Below are 17,978 nucleotides of genomic sequence, written 5' to 3' on the forward strand. Positions count from 1 at the left end.
TTTTTCTCGTGTCAGGGCAGGGACACCTCCCACTAGACCAATTTGCTCAGAGACCCATTCAACCTGGCCTTGAACACTTCCAGGGATGAGACATCCACAACTTCTCTGAGCAATCTGTTCCAGTGCCTCACCACCCTCACAGTGAATAATTTCTTAAAGTAACTCTGAAAGACATTGAGAGACCTACAAAACACCTCTGAGTTAGAGAAGGACTGGCTATCAAATCTGGATGTATCTGTTCTAAGCTCTCAAAAATCTCAGAAAATTTCACAAGTAAAAGAAGTTTCTTTTTATTTTTGCGATACTCCAGATATGCGATAAAATGGGCAACAGCTACAAGATTTGCTATCAGGATCCCTCCCTATTTAAGAAAACTGAAATGTTTCTCTTCAGTAACTGTTTTTCATATTTGGACTAAGGAAGTTTTTCTAGGTATCCTTCTGCATACTTCAGTCTCTACAAAAGGTAGAGAAAAAATATGATTTAGCTTTGGTTTGTATGCAAAGAAGAAATAGCATAGTTTTCTCAGCATCCAGGATAGCTCTGTGTGCATTAAGGCACATGAGAAAAATCAGCCTAGCTTTTTAAATTTGCATTAGAACTATCTGTACAAGAGGTGACAGAAGTCCTCCACAACATCAAAAATCAGACTGATCTTATTAAAACCTTTCATTGTAATATACTTGAGATACTTAATAATTCAGTCTACACAATAACCAGATATTTTATATTGGATATTATATCTACACAAATCTACAGGAACAGGACAACTGTGTAATCTTTGCCATTCTGTCTTGGTTTGGAAAGACAGGCGTCTGCTAAAGAAGGCAGGAGCCTCCCTTGAAATGGAAAAATGTAAACCCCCTCCCTCTAAATTGTCATAAATTTGAAGTTAAGGGGGGTTCTCAGGCAAAAATATGGGAGCAGGAAAAACAGTTCTTTATTAGGGAACAAAATAAAAAGATAAACTAAACAATGAAGTAAAATAAAATAACACTGGCAGAGTCAGAACACAACCTGACACCCTGTGGGTCAGGGTGTTGGTAGCAGTCCAATTGGAATTGTGGCTGCAGTCCTCCTGAAGTGCCAGGTGTGCTTCTCTTGGAGCAGGAATCCTGTAGAAAGGTGTAGTCTTCCTCTGAAGATCCAGTGGAAGAGGCATCTGCTCCTCTGGGAAATCCAGTGGAGAAAGCCATGCTGGTGCTTCAGAATCTCAAGATTATATCCAGGCAGGAATAATTGGCTCCTCCCTCTGGGCAGAGATTCTCACAATGGCATGCTGTAGCTCTTATCAGTCATACAGTGACATTCAATACCCTGTTATCAGCAGATGTCTCCCATGAGAGAGGAGTGGTTGTGGAAGAGATAGGGAAAACTGCGCACTTGACAAAAGACAACTGCCATACTGATGGCAAACAGAATACAATTTTTTGGCAATCCAGGACAAATTCTTTGTGCAATTAAATGTTCTGTCATTCAGCATTTTTACAGAAATAATCAGAACTATGTGAAAGTCCTTACTTTTTTTTTCTGATTTATTCAATATTTTCAAGCATTTTTCTTCTGCAAGGAATATATTATCCATTAGAAATTTGTCATACAAATTCCTTCACTTGTGATATAACAAGTGCTGTCTTTTAAAATTAAGCTTATTTCTGATGAGGCAGTTAGTGTCTCTTTGATAAAGAATTACCTAATAATTTTGCTGCTACGATGTAAGTGATTACAGGTGCCACAGTAAAACTTCAGTATTAAAAAGTCATGTTGTCAAGTGGGTTTAAAAGTACCCATTCTCTAACACAGCGATAAATCACATGAAATTGACAAAAACAATTCAAACATGAAATTGCTGTCAATGTATACTTAAGATAAAAGGTATCATTCTGTTGAATCTTTAGATAGAGGGTTTATGTTTCTGCATTCTAAGTAGTAGAAGGATACCTGGAAATATTAGTAGTTACAGCCATGAGTGGAAATTTATTTTTGTATCCTTGGCAATGTGGGCATGAGACAGGGAGTTTATTAAGTAAATGTTCAAGCCTGAACCTTTTTGAATGACTTTTTGTTGAGTTGGATCTTCATCTAAGAACAAATTTTAAAATTTTGGATATTGCTCAATGGTTACCTCATCAATTAAAAATTTCATTGGCAAATGCAAGAATCATAAAACTGTTGAAACTAAATGACTTGGTTTTGTTTTGTTTATTTGTTTGTTTGTTGCTGGATACAATAAAGCAGACATTCAATGTTTTATTTAAAATCCAGAACACAATTTTATGGACAAAACTTTTGTCTCATAGTTGGATGGTCCTTCACTTTTTGTGATGAAAAACATTCAGAGAAAGAGTGATCATGACCAGTGGAGCAGAGCCAGGTACCAGCAGGGAACAGATTATTAGAGCTCTATCACATAGGGAAAATGTGTTGTTAACATCTATGTCAGAGAGGTCAGGGCAATTGAAGACACCCTTGTCAGTGCTCTTTTAGAAGACCATTAACACTCACAAATTTTACACAGATTTATCTCCAGGTATGATCTACATTATCCACTATACTAAATATGCTAATGAAAAATATGTGTATGGGATCACACAGCTCCTGTGTGCTTCAAAAGATTTGACACACACTGTCAACAATGGACAGTAGCCTATTTTTCAAAAATAACCCTTGCCTACCAGACCTGATCCTCAGGGAGTCTGCAAAGACCATCACAAGAACAAGCTGAGCACTAAAAGTCGTAGTTCCAGTGTGTATGTATGAGCTCAAGACACATGCCAGCTTTATAGTACACTCGTTTTCTCATCCCATCCCAAACTCAGCTTGATGCTTCTCATCAGTACAGACAGAATTTAAAGTTATCATCTTACTAGTGGTTTGGCTCAGTCCGTGAGAAGGGAATTGAACAGAGAGGCAAATCTGGGACAGGGTTTATACACCATCAAAGAAGCATCTGCAAAGAAAATTAGGTGTATCCTAGGATGTATCAGCAAGTGTAAGTAAGATGCCAAGAGAAATGATTGACATCTGGCATTGGTGAGAACCCATGTGGGGTATTGCCCCTGGTCTTGCCCTCCACAGAGGAAGAAAAACCTTCTGGCGTGAGGCTGCAGAAGGCCATCAACATCAGGGGATGGAGCCCAGAGGTACAAAGAGAAGTTGTAAGAAGCAAGCTCGCCCAGCTGAAAGTATAGAAGAATAAAAGGTACTATTTCTGTTTCTTCAGCCACCTAATTGGACTCTCTGATTGGAAAGTTAGACACAAAGGACCCGAGTTGGGCTTGGGAAATTCTGACTAGAAATAAGGAATAAGTTTTTGTACCACGAGGGCGGTAAAACATTGGAGGAAGATGCCCAGTAGTTATGAGTCTTCTAGGCAAGGCTCTGAGAAACCTAATGTAGGCTTTCCCTAAGCAGGAGGTCAAAGTGACCTCCAGAGGTCCTTTCCAACATAAATTATTCTGTGTTTCTATGATCCTTAGGAACTCAGCATGGTGTTCCCATTAACGAGAAAGGGATGCATTGGCAATAGTAAAAAACTATTATAATTTTGCATAACTCTTGTAAAGGCAAAATAGAGCAGCTGGACTTTATATAGATAACTTTATTTTTGCTACTCTTATTAAAAGTCTAAGACAAACCAAGCATGTCTTCCCTGAAATTTGTATGTTTTGCTATGTTAAAAATCATGATAAGCCAGCCTTTCTGTAAGTTTTTTTTTAACTTGCAACTATGTATGCAGCACAAAACTCAAAGTTCCTGCTTTTTGGACCTCTATGATATTATTTTCCTCCTATTATTTTTACTATTATTATAATTATTTTTATTTTTGCTAATATCATTATTAATGAGAATTTTAAAAAGGAAATAGTATCTACTCTCTTTTGAAAAATATAAATTATGTGTATATGGATATATAATTGTTTGTAAAAAATTTTCAAATCTTGAGATGGAAAGTACTGAATAGATTTAGACTATTTCAGATATTGTTGAGTTAATACTTTTAAACCTGACAGTGTCCCAGCAAAAGCTGATCAACTTAAAAAAGAGAGCACATCTTACATTTCATTTTATTATTATTTTTATAACTTTAAATCTAAAAATACAGGGCACAATAAGGATTACGATATTCTAATGACCAATCAATCCAAGATACTGCTATCAAGATAAAAATCATAGCTAGATATTAAAATCTAAAATTAGATGAAACAGAAACTTAGAGCTCTGTATAATAAGACATTCCACAGAGTGAAAGGGTCAAAGTATTGCCAAAGATATAGTGGTAGAAAGAGTAAGTTACTTTCTAAAATGACAAGCAGATAATCCTTATATTAAATAATTTCTGGTTATGCCCAATCTTTACACACAATTACTTGTTTCACTGTTTCTTTATACCAGATCAGGATTTCAACATCACGCATCTGCTGGTGATATTACTGCTTGTTGCAATTGGTAATTTTGTATTAGCGTTTTGAATGTTTTGGCTGCTTAGTTTTGTGTGAAATGCACCCTACATAGTGAACAGTCTGGGAGAGCTGCCAACAATAAATTGCAATAATCCAACCTTGATTTTGTAAAGGCATGAGTCAAAAGCTCAGCATCTTGCTGACACTGCAATTGTCTTAACCTTGTTATGTTCCTGAGATGGTAATATGAAACCTTATCAATATTGTTGATGTGGCTCTCTGAGGAAAGCTGAGGGTCAAAAATTACTGGAATCCATCATGAAGAAAATTTCTTCCAGGACTCCACTGTCCAGCAGCAGAACAGTAATTTAGCATTAAATTTTCACTGGAATGAGAGAGATACAGCCACTTGCCTATGGAAGCACAGTAGGATACAAGCAGAAGCAAAAAAAATTATATAAACCCCATCAAAATTAAATAAAAGCGTGTACTTACAATTTCACTGATTGTTATCTGCTTTTAAGTTTGCCCTATAGGTTTTTACAGACAAAATATAGATTTCTAGTCTGTTCCACATTCTCTGAAATCAAAAGTTTTCAGGAAGCCCATATCTGGTCTTTTATAGTTAGTGCATTGTAATGGTGTGGAAAAAGATCATATTTTCTTCTTAAGGAATAGCGTGAGATGAAAGCAAATCAGATGAACTAAGACATTTTTCAGTAATAGACACATATAGACTTGTAGCTTCTTAATTGAGGTTTAGTTTTAGTTAGTTAGTCAGTTAGAAAGGGTGCTCTCCATAGAAGTGACCCATGCTGGGGCAGATCGTAAAGAACTGCAGCCCCTGGGAATGACTCATACTGGAGAACTTTATTGAGGACTGCCGTGGGAGGGACCCACTTCCACTTAAGAGGAAGGAGCAGCAGAGACAATGTGTGATCAGCTGACTGCAGGTCCTATTCCAGTCCCTGTGGGTTTCTGGAGAGGGGTGACAGAGAAAATTGATAGTAAAGACGAACCTGGGAATATGGGAGTATTGGTGGGGAGGATGCTTTTAAGTTTTTACTTTTTTATTTCTAATTATCCTACTCTGATTTTATTGGTAAAAAATGAAATCATTTTTCCCTGACTCTGTTTGCCCTTTGACAGTAACTGCTGAGTGATCTTCCCTCTCATCCCAACCCAAAAGCCTTTTGTTCTATTTTCTCTCACCATCCAGCTAAGGAAGGAAGTCATAAAGCAGTTTTGTTGGGCACCTGTTATCCAGCCAGGGGCAACCTATCACAGCTGTGCATTTACTGTTTGTATTTTTACATCCCCACAGCATTGGATAAGAATTTGAAGGTTAGGGAGGTTATAATTTTACTCATGTTCCTCTTAATCTGTGTGGAGGCAGGTGCAGATGGCAGCTAACCAGTTCCTAGCTCAATTTCTGCAGTTGCTTCATTGAATCTTCTGAACATTTTTACTCTCTGAAAGATGTCTGCATTGAATGATATGGAATTGTCCAGAGAGAATTTTTATGCTTAGAGGCTCGCTATCCCCTCCTGTGACCCCAATTCCCTTGAGTTTCAAGACATAATCGAGCCAAAGCCTGAAGCTCCCAGCAATGTCTATTCTGTGATAGATTAGTCAGTTACTGGGTGACATGTCTGTTAGGAGGTGACTGGCTATGTCTCTTTAGGGAATGAGCACCTGTTTAACCTGCTTTTTACTGTCTGTAAAACACTGCCGTTGCAAGAGGCCTAGCAGACTCTCCATTCCTTAAGAACAGTCTGGTGTGGTCTCACCAGACTTGAAGAGATATGTTCCAGGCAAACTGGGTGCATCCAGCTTCTGCAACAGACAAGCTGTGGGGAAAATAGTGAAGAGAAAGTGATGCTGGCAAGGAACCAGGGTGCAACAGTGCCCTTGGCACAGACATAGGTAGCTCTTTTGACTTACACCATAAAGACCTTCAGCTGTGATCAGATAACAGACATGTTGATTGTAAACAGAAACCATTAGAGAATGACACAACTTCTTTCAAGGAAAAGGTTCAAAAGTCATTTAGAATAACATGAGAGCACATTATTTTAATGAAAAGGCTATGTAATTACATCACATTTTCCCACATCAAAGTCACACTGTCATAAACTCCTGAGATGTGGGCCAAGGTTTTCAAGATGAAATGTAAAGTACTGTCAGTTTTCTTCTCATATAGAGGAACAAACTGCTCCTCCGTAGTATTGAGATCAGAATTGCACATAAAGGTATTTAGTGAAATCTTTCCAATCATTGGCTAAGCTAATTATTGTTTTCCAAGTATACTAAGCTTGAAAACCACCCACTATCTTCCTGATGTCTTCTCAGGAGAAGAAAGACAGGAAGAATTTGGTTGGCTCAGAACAATTTTCTTCATCTCTGGCACTACCCATTTCTGGGCTATGTTATGAGAAAGCCACCAGATCACTGTACAGGGAAGGAGGTGACTTTGCATTTCACAAAAAACCCTCCTTTGGAAAAGGGGAGCATTTCCTATTACTGTTGTCCTTCATCTTAGCTCCACTGAACTAATTTAGTCCACAGAGAGAAGATCTCCTTGATAACAAGAGAGAGCTTTTTGCTGGCAAAAGCATTCAAGTAAAAAACTGAGTTATAAAAGAAAAGAACTTGAGTTCAGGCACGAGATCCTTTTTTTAGTGGCTGTTGGAAGCCACACTTCAAAGGAGCTTCATTCCGTATATCAGAAGGATCAAAAAACTGTTTGGTGCGTTGGTTTTTTTTTGTTGTTGTTGTTTGGGTGGGGAGGGTGTTTATTTGTTTGAATGAATAAGTAAATAAGTAAATAAATAAGGACAATTTTACCTCCAGAAATACTGGACACACACAGGGGAAAAATTGCATAATCTTTCATCATTGAGAAGGTAATTTGTTGGCCTCAGGTCAATGGTTGGATAAAGCTGTGAGTTCTGCATTACAGCTAGTTACTTTAAATCCAGCCTATGAATATAGGTACCATCTCAGAGCAACATAATTTTATATTTTTTTTAATAACTGTACACAGTGATTAATTGAAAAATACATGCCTATTTCCATCAGTACTTTTAAGGCCCAATACAACATACATACTGAATCCATATTGCATTGGGATATTTCATGTTGTATCTTTTGACTGGTATAGAACTAAGCAGCAAATTTGCAGACCAACATTTCTTTAAATTCACTCTGAAACTGTGAGAAGAGGAAATATAGAGAAATAATGCAGAACAACCCATGTTCTAAATATAGCCCTTTTTTTCAATTTATGTGTTTCCAATTTATAACTAATTTTGGATAAAAGGGGATAAAATCAATGATCTGTTAGATTCTGTGTTGGCAGTAAACTGCCTGCCAATTCCCACTCCCTGAATGTGTTATAGCAGCACAATGTCCCCAGATGCTGGCTGGAAAGCCAAACTACAATTACTTACCAAACAGAGAACTACTGAGATACAGTACAGCATTCTCTTTGATTTTTATGGCAAATTATTAAAAACCATAAAAGAAGGGACCTGTTAGTAGTTAAGCTAACCAATGATTACATGTAATTCTTCTTGTCTTTCCATCTGGAATATGTCCTTCGTATTTATTTTGACTTTTATAACAGTTCTTATAAAGCAGAATCCCTTCTAAAATAGTATTCCAACAATCGGCTCTATCATTCCATTAAAACCAGGCTTTCCTAAAGGTATTAGCAACTTTAAAGACTGTAAGCAAGAAGTCTGCTCTGCACACACATGGATTATATACTGTCTTTGCTTTTATAGGCAACATGTATTGGGTGTTGAGATAATTAGGTCCCCAGGGTCTCCGGATACTGACTGAATAATGTCTCAGTATCTAGGGTCTCCTTCTCATGTGGAAACAGAGCTGAAAGTCACTGCTGGATTTTCTTTAAATTTCCTGATGGGTTTAATAAGTCTGTGCTACTGTACTACACTACAGTTAAGCTGATACATTTTCAGATGTTTGTACAGTATTTTCCTTTCTATGAAAATATCCCGTAGTAACTCTCAGTTTGAAAAGGATATTCACAGCAGGGTCATGATGTTGCAGATACCCATTATCAGATGGGATAATGAAGGGAATATGTATGTACTCTTTGAAAGATCTGGTGGCACTATGGATTTTGGCAGGTCAAGGCAAAGCAATATTATATGGAAGTGGAATTTATTTACTAGCACACAATCCACCTGAATAGCTCATTTCAGAGCCTGCAGAGTGCTTAGACACATTTATTAAACACACCTTGATGATTAAGGCTTTTTTTCCTCTTACCTTTGATAGAGGGCATCAGCCTCAAGAAGTAATTAGTGGATTTTCTTCTCTAATCTAATTAAATGAAGGGAAGATTTCCATGGTTCATTTACTTTTAAACAGAAATATGCATCTTTGCTTTCCAGATGATTTTGTGTTTTTGTACAGGTGATATATCAACATTTAGAAGACTCCTTATGGTTCATACTCTTGGCCTGTTGAAAGCTTTCTCTTTGTCTTCACTTCCTACCTGCCCCTCACCAGGAGGCTCCCATGGTTCTTGTCCCCAGCTTGTCCCAAGTTGCTCCCTTCTCTCTTGCTGCACAGTGTGGGAGGAAAAGAGGTATGGAGGGATGTGCCTTCTACCTGATTTGTTCATAACTTTCTTTTCAATGAAGAAGGAAGCCCCTTGTTACAGTGCTGGTTTTGACTGGATAGAGGTAATGACACTGTTATGTGTGTGATGGAGCCCTGCTTTGCTAGGGAGAGCTGAAGACCTGCCTGCTCATGGGAGGTGCAGAATGAATCTCTTGTTTTTCTTTTGCCTGTGTGCATGACTTCTGCTTTACCTACTAAACTATGAATTCTCTCTCTTTTACTCTTCTGATTCTCTCACACATCCCATCACACATTCCTGGCTTGGCAAATGTGTGTTCAGCACTGAAAATGGATTAGAATGTGGCTTTAAAGGCAGAAAGTGATGAGATGTCACAGGGACTGGATTTTGGCAGCAAAGCACTTGTGTGTCTGGTTCAAATCCACAGATGCTTCCAAAGGAATTTTTCCAAAGAGGAGTGTTCTGGAATGCATTATGGACTTCCTAAGAAACAGTCCTGTGCAGAGGGAACAGCTGATCTACATGTCAGAACATATAGGTGTGCAATTATAGGCATATATACTGTATTTTCAAACACTTGGAAAAGTCCATCCTGTTGTTTTATCCTAGGTCTGATGAAGGAAATGAGCCATCCAAGCCTGCATCTTGGGTGGAAGGTATTTGGTGAAATTTTGTCTTTCCTGAATGGGTGTAGAAAACTAGAAAAGCACTGGCATGGTCTGGGTATTACAAATTTGGAGGGCAGAATTTGACCTGTAGCATGCAGGCTTGTAATTCTCTGTCATAAAACCTCCCATAAATCCAGACAGGAAACTGCTTTTTCTAGAGAATATGGTGCATGTCTGGACATATATTTGTTTTTTTCTTTCTTCTTAAGAAAGGAACATTCTGCAATCCAATAAAGCTGTTAAGAGTAAACTCTGATCCTTGCAGTTTTCCTTTCTAGAGGATCTCAGGGAAATAATCATAAGTGTTTAGTTTTACTTATTATTACTAAAAGTTGCTTTTACCTTAAAATCTCCTGCCTGGTAAAGATTGTGACAGCCCTTTGTTTTCATTCAAGAATTTCAGACACAATCCAATTCCAATTAAGTCTACTAAAATACTGGTAATAAAGAGTTAAAAGAGGTAATTTCTGTGATTCTTTTGATTTTCTTTCTTGTTTTAATTTTCAAAGAGTCCAGTGACAGCATAAAGAGCAGGATTAAAATTCAAAAGAATTTGATTTTTTTAAAATACTTTTTATTTGCATAGGTTTTTAAAAACTTTCTGTGTCAAAGTAAGACTCATTCCACCTACAAATGAGAAGTCTACTTGCTTAAGTTAAGGATATGGAGAAATATACTGAGGATTTAGGAAGTTATTAGAGGACCCCATTATGTTCAGCATTCTTGAATTGGTTATTGTAAATGAGATAAAGCCCTTTTCCCTGTTCACAACATAATCACTGACACAGAGAAAGAGGATCAGTCTCCTGTCTCTGCAAATGAATTAGAATTAAAATATTCCAAAAGCTAAATCTTTCAGATCGCAGGAAAGAAACACTGACTTTTATACAGTGCCTGCATTCTCTGTTGCATTGTCTCTGTCTGGGAGCAAATATGGTAAGTAAATATAATGTTAGCTGTAATCCCTAAGTGTTTGGATATTTTCTGTATCACTTCATCTAGCAGACAAATAAGTTAGTATACAGTTGAAAATGAAACCAAATACTTTCGCATGAAAAAAATACCCCAAGTACTTCTGCAACAAAGAACTTTCCTATTTGAGCATTCTGAGCAGCTAAAGTAGGAATGATAGTTTATAGTCTAGGCTTTGACACCAGAATACTTCATATTTAATTTCCTGAAACATGTGTTCCTGCTCTTGACAGCATAGAATGACAACAAAATAAAGTACAAAGGCCTTGGATATGATATACTGCTCCTATAGTCCTGGAGTGGTCTCTGCAGGCTCCAGGTAAGTGCCAAAAGCTGCCATAATATCAGCTATAGCACAATTAATTTATTCCATATTGCTCCCTTTAATGATCTTTCAGCAGTACCAAACTGATTTCATTTCTACAGCTACTGTTCTTCCCTATCTCATCTTCATTCTTTCTCCCAGCTTGAATTAAATAAGAGAGGTGAGAGATTTATTTTTGATAGTTCATTGTTATAAAGGGGATAGCTCTGCAGCATTGTATAATATAAAAATCTTCATTACACAGATATATTTGAGTGCATTCTTCTCCAAAGAAAGCCATATAGTTGAATTAACTCTTAGTGTACTCCACACGTAAAGTATCCCTTTGATTGTGCTACAGCTCAGTAAGCACTGCTGGATAGCAGCAGGGAGGGAAAGGTTGCCAGCACTTTCAGAAAGGTAGCAGACTGGAAGTTTGCTTCTTGTAGTCATCCTGACACACTGTAATAAAACTCAGCAAGCAATCACAGTTTTGATTTATATTTGAGTGACCACACAGTTCTACAAAGACATATTAATATGCAATCACTTGACTGCACACTGGATTCACATTGTGGATGCTTGTGTATTGTGTCCTATGGAGATTTTGACTCAGAGGTGCCAGCAGCTCACTTCTACACCATTAAAGCTGCTGGATCTTTTCTGATACAATCTTCAAAGAGAGATAAAGTACTTTTGGAAGGCTATAGGGAGTAATTGCTTTTTGACATATTGGATGGATTGAGACAGCTAGGGAGTTTCATTTTGCAGGGAAAATTTTATAATTTACTTGTGTGTATATATCCAAACTAATTAATATTCTAAATCTGTAGAATCATTAAGAAAAGTGTGTGCAATTCTGTTTACTGTAACAAACTAGTGATTAGTCTGAATCACTAATAGCTTTGGACTAACTTGCACCCATCAGAGCAGAGATTTACGAAAGGATGGGAGAATTCTTGGAAGCAAGAGGCAGGAACAGGCATAGCAAAAAGTTGTGATTTGGCCCAGCTGCATGGAGTGGCATTGCACTGAGAGCAAAAGTGGGAAATAGTTTATTGCTTTTCATATTGAGCAAAGGTGGTGGGAGCACATGCTGCACTCTCCCTGCTGAAACAGTGAGTCCCAATTTCCCAGTTTGCTCTACAGAAAGCATTATATCTGAGCCCTGTGTGCTCCTAGTGGGATAGTGTGGTCACATCACATTTCCTTCCTTGAAACATATTTCAAAAATCCCATATAATCTTTACCATAATAGATCTTGTTTCAAATAGCTTTCAATTGAAATGCTATAGAAAATTCAGCTGATGTGGATAGATCAGTGTGGCATGAAATAAACTGCTGATTGAGAAAAATGATGAAAATCTTCATGCATGGCTTTCGTCATGTGAATAAAAACATGTAAAATCCCAGTGTCTGTTCCAAAATGTAATCAAACTGTCATATGGAGGGCTGATAATCCTGTTTTTTCAAGTCAGAGTTTTTAGAATGAGAGTACAGCTAGAAGGACTTTGACAGGTAAGACTTGTGTTTGACATGAAGGAGGGACAAGTAATAGCAGGACTCAAAGGGAGAGATAAATTTATTAATCATCTTTGAAGCAATATTTCTCCACATACTATTAGGAGAATATGGGCTGTATGACAAGATGGGTTTCTGTGTAGAATAGAGAGATCTTAAAGATAAAAGAATGCGTAAAGTTTGAAGTCTGGAAGCTTGAATTGTCACTGAAGCTTGAGTCAAAGGCTATTGACCTGAAAGACAAGTGGAAGGACAACCTTGTGGAACAGATCTGAAAAAGTTAGGTTGCAAAACTGAAGGAGGAAAAAATGAACTCATCTGACCTTAGAACTTCTGTCATAAATATTTCCTAATATAGGAGTAGGAATGGAGGAAATAATGCCAAAGGTGAGCCACATTTAAAAATAACAAAAGAAATATTGTAATGTGAAAGATAACTGGAAGAGGCAAAGGGGAGATTTAAAGCACAAAGGGAATCAACAGGTCCATGTGTAAAACAGAGGAGAAGAGGAGAGAAGTAAAAAGGAGGGGAAAGCAAAAATGGTGGTTGGAGAAGACCAAGGGAGCAACAATCTGTGGTGAATAGAAGAGCTCCAGACTGAATGATGTGATTAGAAAAAGAAAAGGAGTTATGGGCTGAGATGATTTATGGACTGATTTCAGTAAGGATGGTAATCAAAGAAGGTTTTATTTTCTACCCCAAGGATGATTTTAAATAGTTTTAAATTCAAACCAGCTTTAGGCATAAAAGGCATAGGTAACCGAATCATGAGTTCAGTTTCTCAAAAAGACTTTAGTCATACTATCCTCTCCTTTTACTACTTCTGATCTCTTGGTTTTTTGTTTTTTTAATTTAGTTTCAGCAAAATGAATGAAGATGGTACTTATTCAGGCCTGGCAATTCAATGCTCCCACCCAGGCTTGGATCCTATTTGAAATTCAGATATTAGCATTCCCAGAATAATAATTTCTGTAGATGACTGCACACAGTCAGGTAAAGTCCAACAAAGTTTGGGACTAAAGAGAAGAGTATCTAAATAGCTTATCTACCCAGGAATATGGCAGGCCCAGAAGAAGGAAGGTAGGTAGATGAGACACATGACAAAGACTGGAACCCATTCAAAGTTTTTGTTGTACTTGCAATTCTACCCATGTGATTGTGATACTCAGTTTTTACCAGTGTGACTATTTTACATGTGATCCCAGATTGGTGTGCATGACTAATTATAAAAAGTTGTGAAGTATGATTTTGAAAGTTACTGGTTCATATATTTTGATAATTTTAATTATTTAAACAGGAAGAAAAGGATCATTGTCATTGAACTGCACAAGCTAAGAAAGTAGTGCAATGTTATTAAACTTTATAGCTTATAATATAAGTAAATTGCTTGTGCAAAGCAGGAAATTTTTCCTTTCTATGACTCTGAATATTAAGTACTGGCTGCTGCCCAAGAAAAGGTAATAAGCAAGATGGGACAGTCAATTTATTGGATATGTCAAATTCAGGTTTCCTTTGAAAGAGGGAGCTCTAACCTGTGTCTCTCAATTCTCATAAATACAAGGGGCCATATATTTGAGCACTGAGCAGTTATTTTTTTTTCTTGAATATACAGCATGGCATCCTTTTGACATTTTGTCTAAATACGTAAATCAAAATGGTTGTCATAACCTATCTGGTACTGCCTGCAGCACAGGGGGAGGTCGTTTTTTTCCTAATGTAGTAAAGCTGTTAAAGAATCCCTTTTCCGTTTAAGTGTATTTTGCCATATGGTATAAGAAATAAAGTTTTCAAAATGCCTTGAGCTTTTAACCAAGGGAACATAAAACAAGATGCTCAGTAAACAAAGAGATCAGATGTATATCTATACCTGTGTACATACACGACGAGCAGCTGAGGGAACTGGGATTCTTTAGCCTGCAGAAGAGAAGGTTCAGGAAAGACCTTATCTCTCTTTACAACTGCCTCAAAGGAGGTTGCAACAATGTAGGGATCTGCCTTTTCTCCCAGGCAACCACCATCAAGGTAAGAGGAAATGACCTCAAGCTGCACCACTGGAAGTTCAGGTTGGAGATCAGGAAGAATTTCTTCCCTGAATGTGTGGTTACACGTTGGAACAGGTTCTCCAGGGAGGTGGTGGAATCAACACCCCTGGAAGTGTTCCAGAAGTGACTATATGTGGCACTTAGTGCTATGCTTTAATTACAAGGTGGTGTTGTGGACCAATCAAAAGGCTGCCTTGTTAATTGACCCAAATATAATTTTGGACTTGATTATCTTGGAGATCTATCTATCTGTCTGTCTATCTAATCTCCATCCATCCATCCATCCATCCATCCATCCATCCATCCATCCATCCATCCCTCCATCATTTCTGTAAATAGATCAGCTAAAACCATGGTGGGTATTTTTTTCTTGAAGGCTATCTACATGAATGAGATTTTTGTCTTACTCCAGGGAAAAATTAAGTAGCTATGTTTCAATATATTCTTACACCTATCTCAGTTCACTCTTTAAGTTGATATTGTGATTTTCCCTTTGCCAATTCATTTTTATTGTCTCTTACAGTTATCCATGGTTTCTTTCTCGATATGACTATCAGTTCATAGTCACTTTTATGATCTCTGATATTCATTGATTCATATCCTTTAGATGACAGCTATGAAGAAAAGTAAGAATTTAAATTTTTTTTTCCTTCATCTCCTTTAAATTTTTTAAACTTAATGTTGGAGATAAAAAATAAACAGTCCTAATCTGTGTTTAGACTACTGACAAGAAATATTATGCATGATATCTAATTACATTATACCCAAAACAAAGACTGAAATATTCTGCAGTTCTTCTCTAAAAAATATACCAAATTCATAAGTAGAAATAGAATAGTTATTTCTCCCTAATTTATTTGATCCTCATGTTTGAACTGATAGCCTTTCTTACTTTTTTTCATAGTCTCTCTGTTCCATGGATAGCTATTTTGAACAGAAGCAGTCTCACAGTCCCATGGAAAAACTGTGGAATCCTGGAATTACCTCTTCCTACCTGCATCTCCAGTGAAATGGCAAATCTCATTATTTTTGGCAAAAAGTAATAACTTGTGCCAAATTTAATATGTCATAATTCATTTTTCCCCCACAATGGATTAAAGAGCAAGTTAGGACTGCTCACAGACAAGTGATCTGGGTTTTGACAACTCTGAACTGCTATGCTGGAAGTTAATCAATTTCATTACCTTCTTAGAAGGGGCCTCTGTAGAAATGGAAGAGACTCTGCTGCTCTGGAACCTGGTTACTCTGTCTTTGGTTGTCTGAAGGACAAAAATAAAGGACTGATTTATGTCCAGGCATGGGTAGTTTATCTTTTTCCACTGAAAAATTAAATTTTCTGTAATGTTTAATTCAGGCCCATGAACTAGTCTGCAGCAAAAATGGTTCTCTTTTGCAATACCGCAATGTGCCAAAATAGTCAACCTTGTCTACTGCTGCAGAAAAATACATATATCTCCTTTTATTCTGGGGTCATGATAAATCATAAGCCTGTTTGTGAAACCAAAACAATGTGTAGGCATGTATTGCTCCTGCACAGAATTAAGTTTTAATTCTCAATTACAGCTTTCACTACTTGTTAAAGCAATAATTATGGAATTTATCTATCTGATTTTATTTCAAGCTAGAAGGCTCTTATGTAGAAGGTGGATGATTACTGAGAGAAGAAAGGGAAGAATTTCCAAAGAAGAACAATGTCCCAGGCTTTATCCTGTCAAAATCTGTTACCCAACAAAGATCCCCAGAAGTGTGTGATATTCCTGTTGACAGTAGTGAGTGTTTATACATGGGGTGATTACCCTTCAGTGTCCTCTGCAGACAATAGTGACAACAGTGAAGGAACTGACTTTTCTCAGCATTTGTCTAAATCTCAACCAATGTTAAATTCCATGCTTTGAGGTCAATGAATCAAAACTCAGTGCTGATAATTATTGTATTTGCTATCCCAGAGACTTTACAGCCCTGGAGACAGAGCAGTAACATTCAGCCAAAAAGGAGTGAGACTCAGAGAGCTGCCTTGTTAATTGACCCAAATATCATGCAGTTAATGAAGTGTTTTTAAGGATTCTGTGAGCTCGTGAGATGTCTGAGTGATACTGGACAAACTTTAGAAGCAGAGAATTTTTATCAGTGCCAATGAAGGCAAATAGTCTTGGCAAAAACACACATTCCCATCATGGAAATGAACATAACCTTGATTCTCATTTTCTCAACGTCTTCATAACATTTTATATGATCTGCTCTTTGCAAACATTTTTAATGCAGAGGAGAAGGTGTGAGGCAGTAAAACCTTCCCACAGTACAAATTAACTGGTTGTGGACCCTCTCGCAGTTCCTTACAGCCCAGCAGCACATACAAAGATACAAAGTACCAATAACTGAAGAATATTCTCCTGTGCTGCTCTTTAAAAGATGATCTGCACAGCTTGGTGTCTGGGAATGATCATTTGCTTTCAAAGAAGGGGAGTAGGTGAAATTGCAGATTTGCATAGGGAAGTACAAATGGACTTTTAATGAGCAGTAAAATGCACCTCACCAAGAGGAAGTTTAAACATGACACAAAACTTGAATAAGTTGGTGTTTTTTTGCTTTTGTCTACAGAGTGGTTTTAAAAATGTTCAGCACTACAAAAACAACTGCACAACCCCTGGTGATAACTATTGACTAATATTATTTCTGTCCTTTTCTGGCAGGCACACTGTACAAGCCCATTTGCTGATATTGAGAATATAACCATCAGTTAAAGAGCAATTGAAAATGGTTGTAAATAGGATTACTTTTTAGCCTCTGGTTAAGGATATATGATCCAGTACCCAGAAGCAGTTTCAGTTATTGAAATGTACAGTCTCCCCTCTTAAAGGGAAATCTTCCCTTTCTTAACTAGACACAACTGTAAAATACTGCATAAAACAAAACTTAGACAAGGAAGCAGTATCGGTATAAAAGAGAGAAACCATCAGACTGGTAGAATATTCCTAAACCTGTAACATAAGCCTAATTTTGCTCCCATGAATATAAATTGCAAAAATCGTACTGCCTTTTTTGGGGGATAAAGTTTATCCACCACTAAACAGCTTTAAAAATCCCATCTTGGTACCTTGAAATCTCATTATATTAGTGAAGGGCAGAAGTAATTGCTCATAATATGAATCTTAAATTGAGCTGTAAGAAAAGATGCAATTGCAAAACTGGTCAAAACACTGTTTAAGAGAAAATGTGGAACTACTCTGTGAGTTGAGCTTGCAAGTTTCCAGTTTCTGAGTGCATCAAAGGATTATGCCTAAAAATATAATTACAATTTAAAAAGCAAAACAAAACAAAACAAACAAAAAACCCCCAAAAAACCCAAAAAAAACAAAACAAAAAAAAACCCAAAAAAACCCAAAAACTCCCAAAAACCAAGTCAAACCAAAACAAAACCAACCCTAAACTAAAATCCACCAAAGTGCACCCTG

Source organism: Zonotrichia albicollis, chromosome 4, assembly GCF_047830755.1.
Source record: "Zonotrichia albicollis isolate bZonAlb1 chromosome 4, bZonAlb1.hap1, whole genome shotgun sequence".
NCBI classification, from domain to species: Eukaryota; Metazoa; Chordata; class Aves; order Passeriformes; family Passerellidae; genus Zonotrichia; species Zonotrichia albicollis.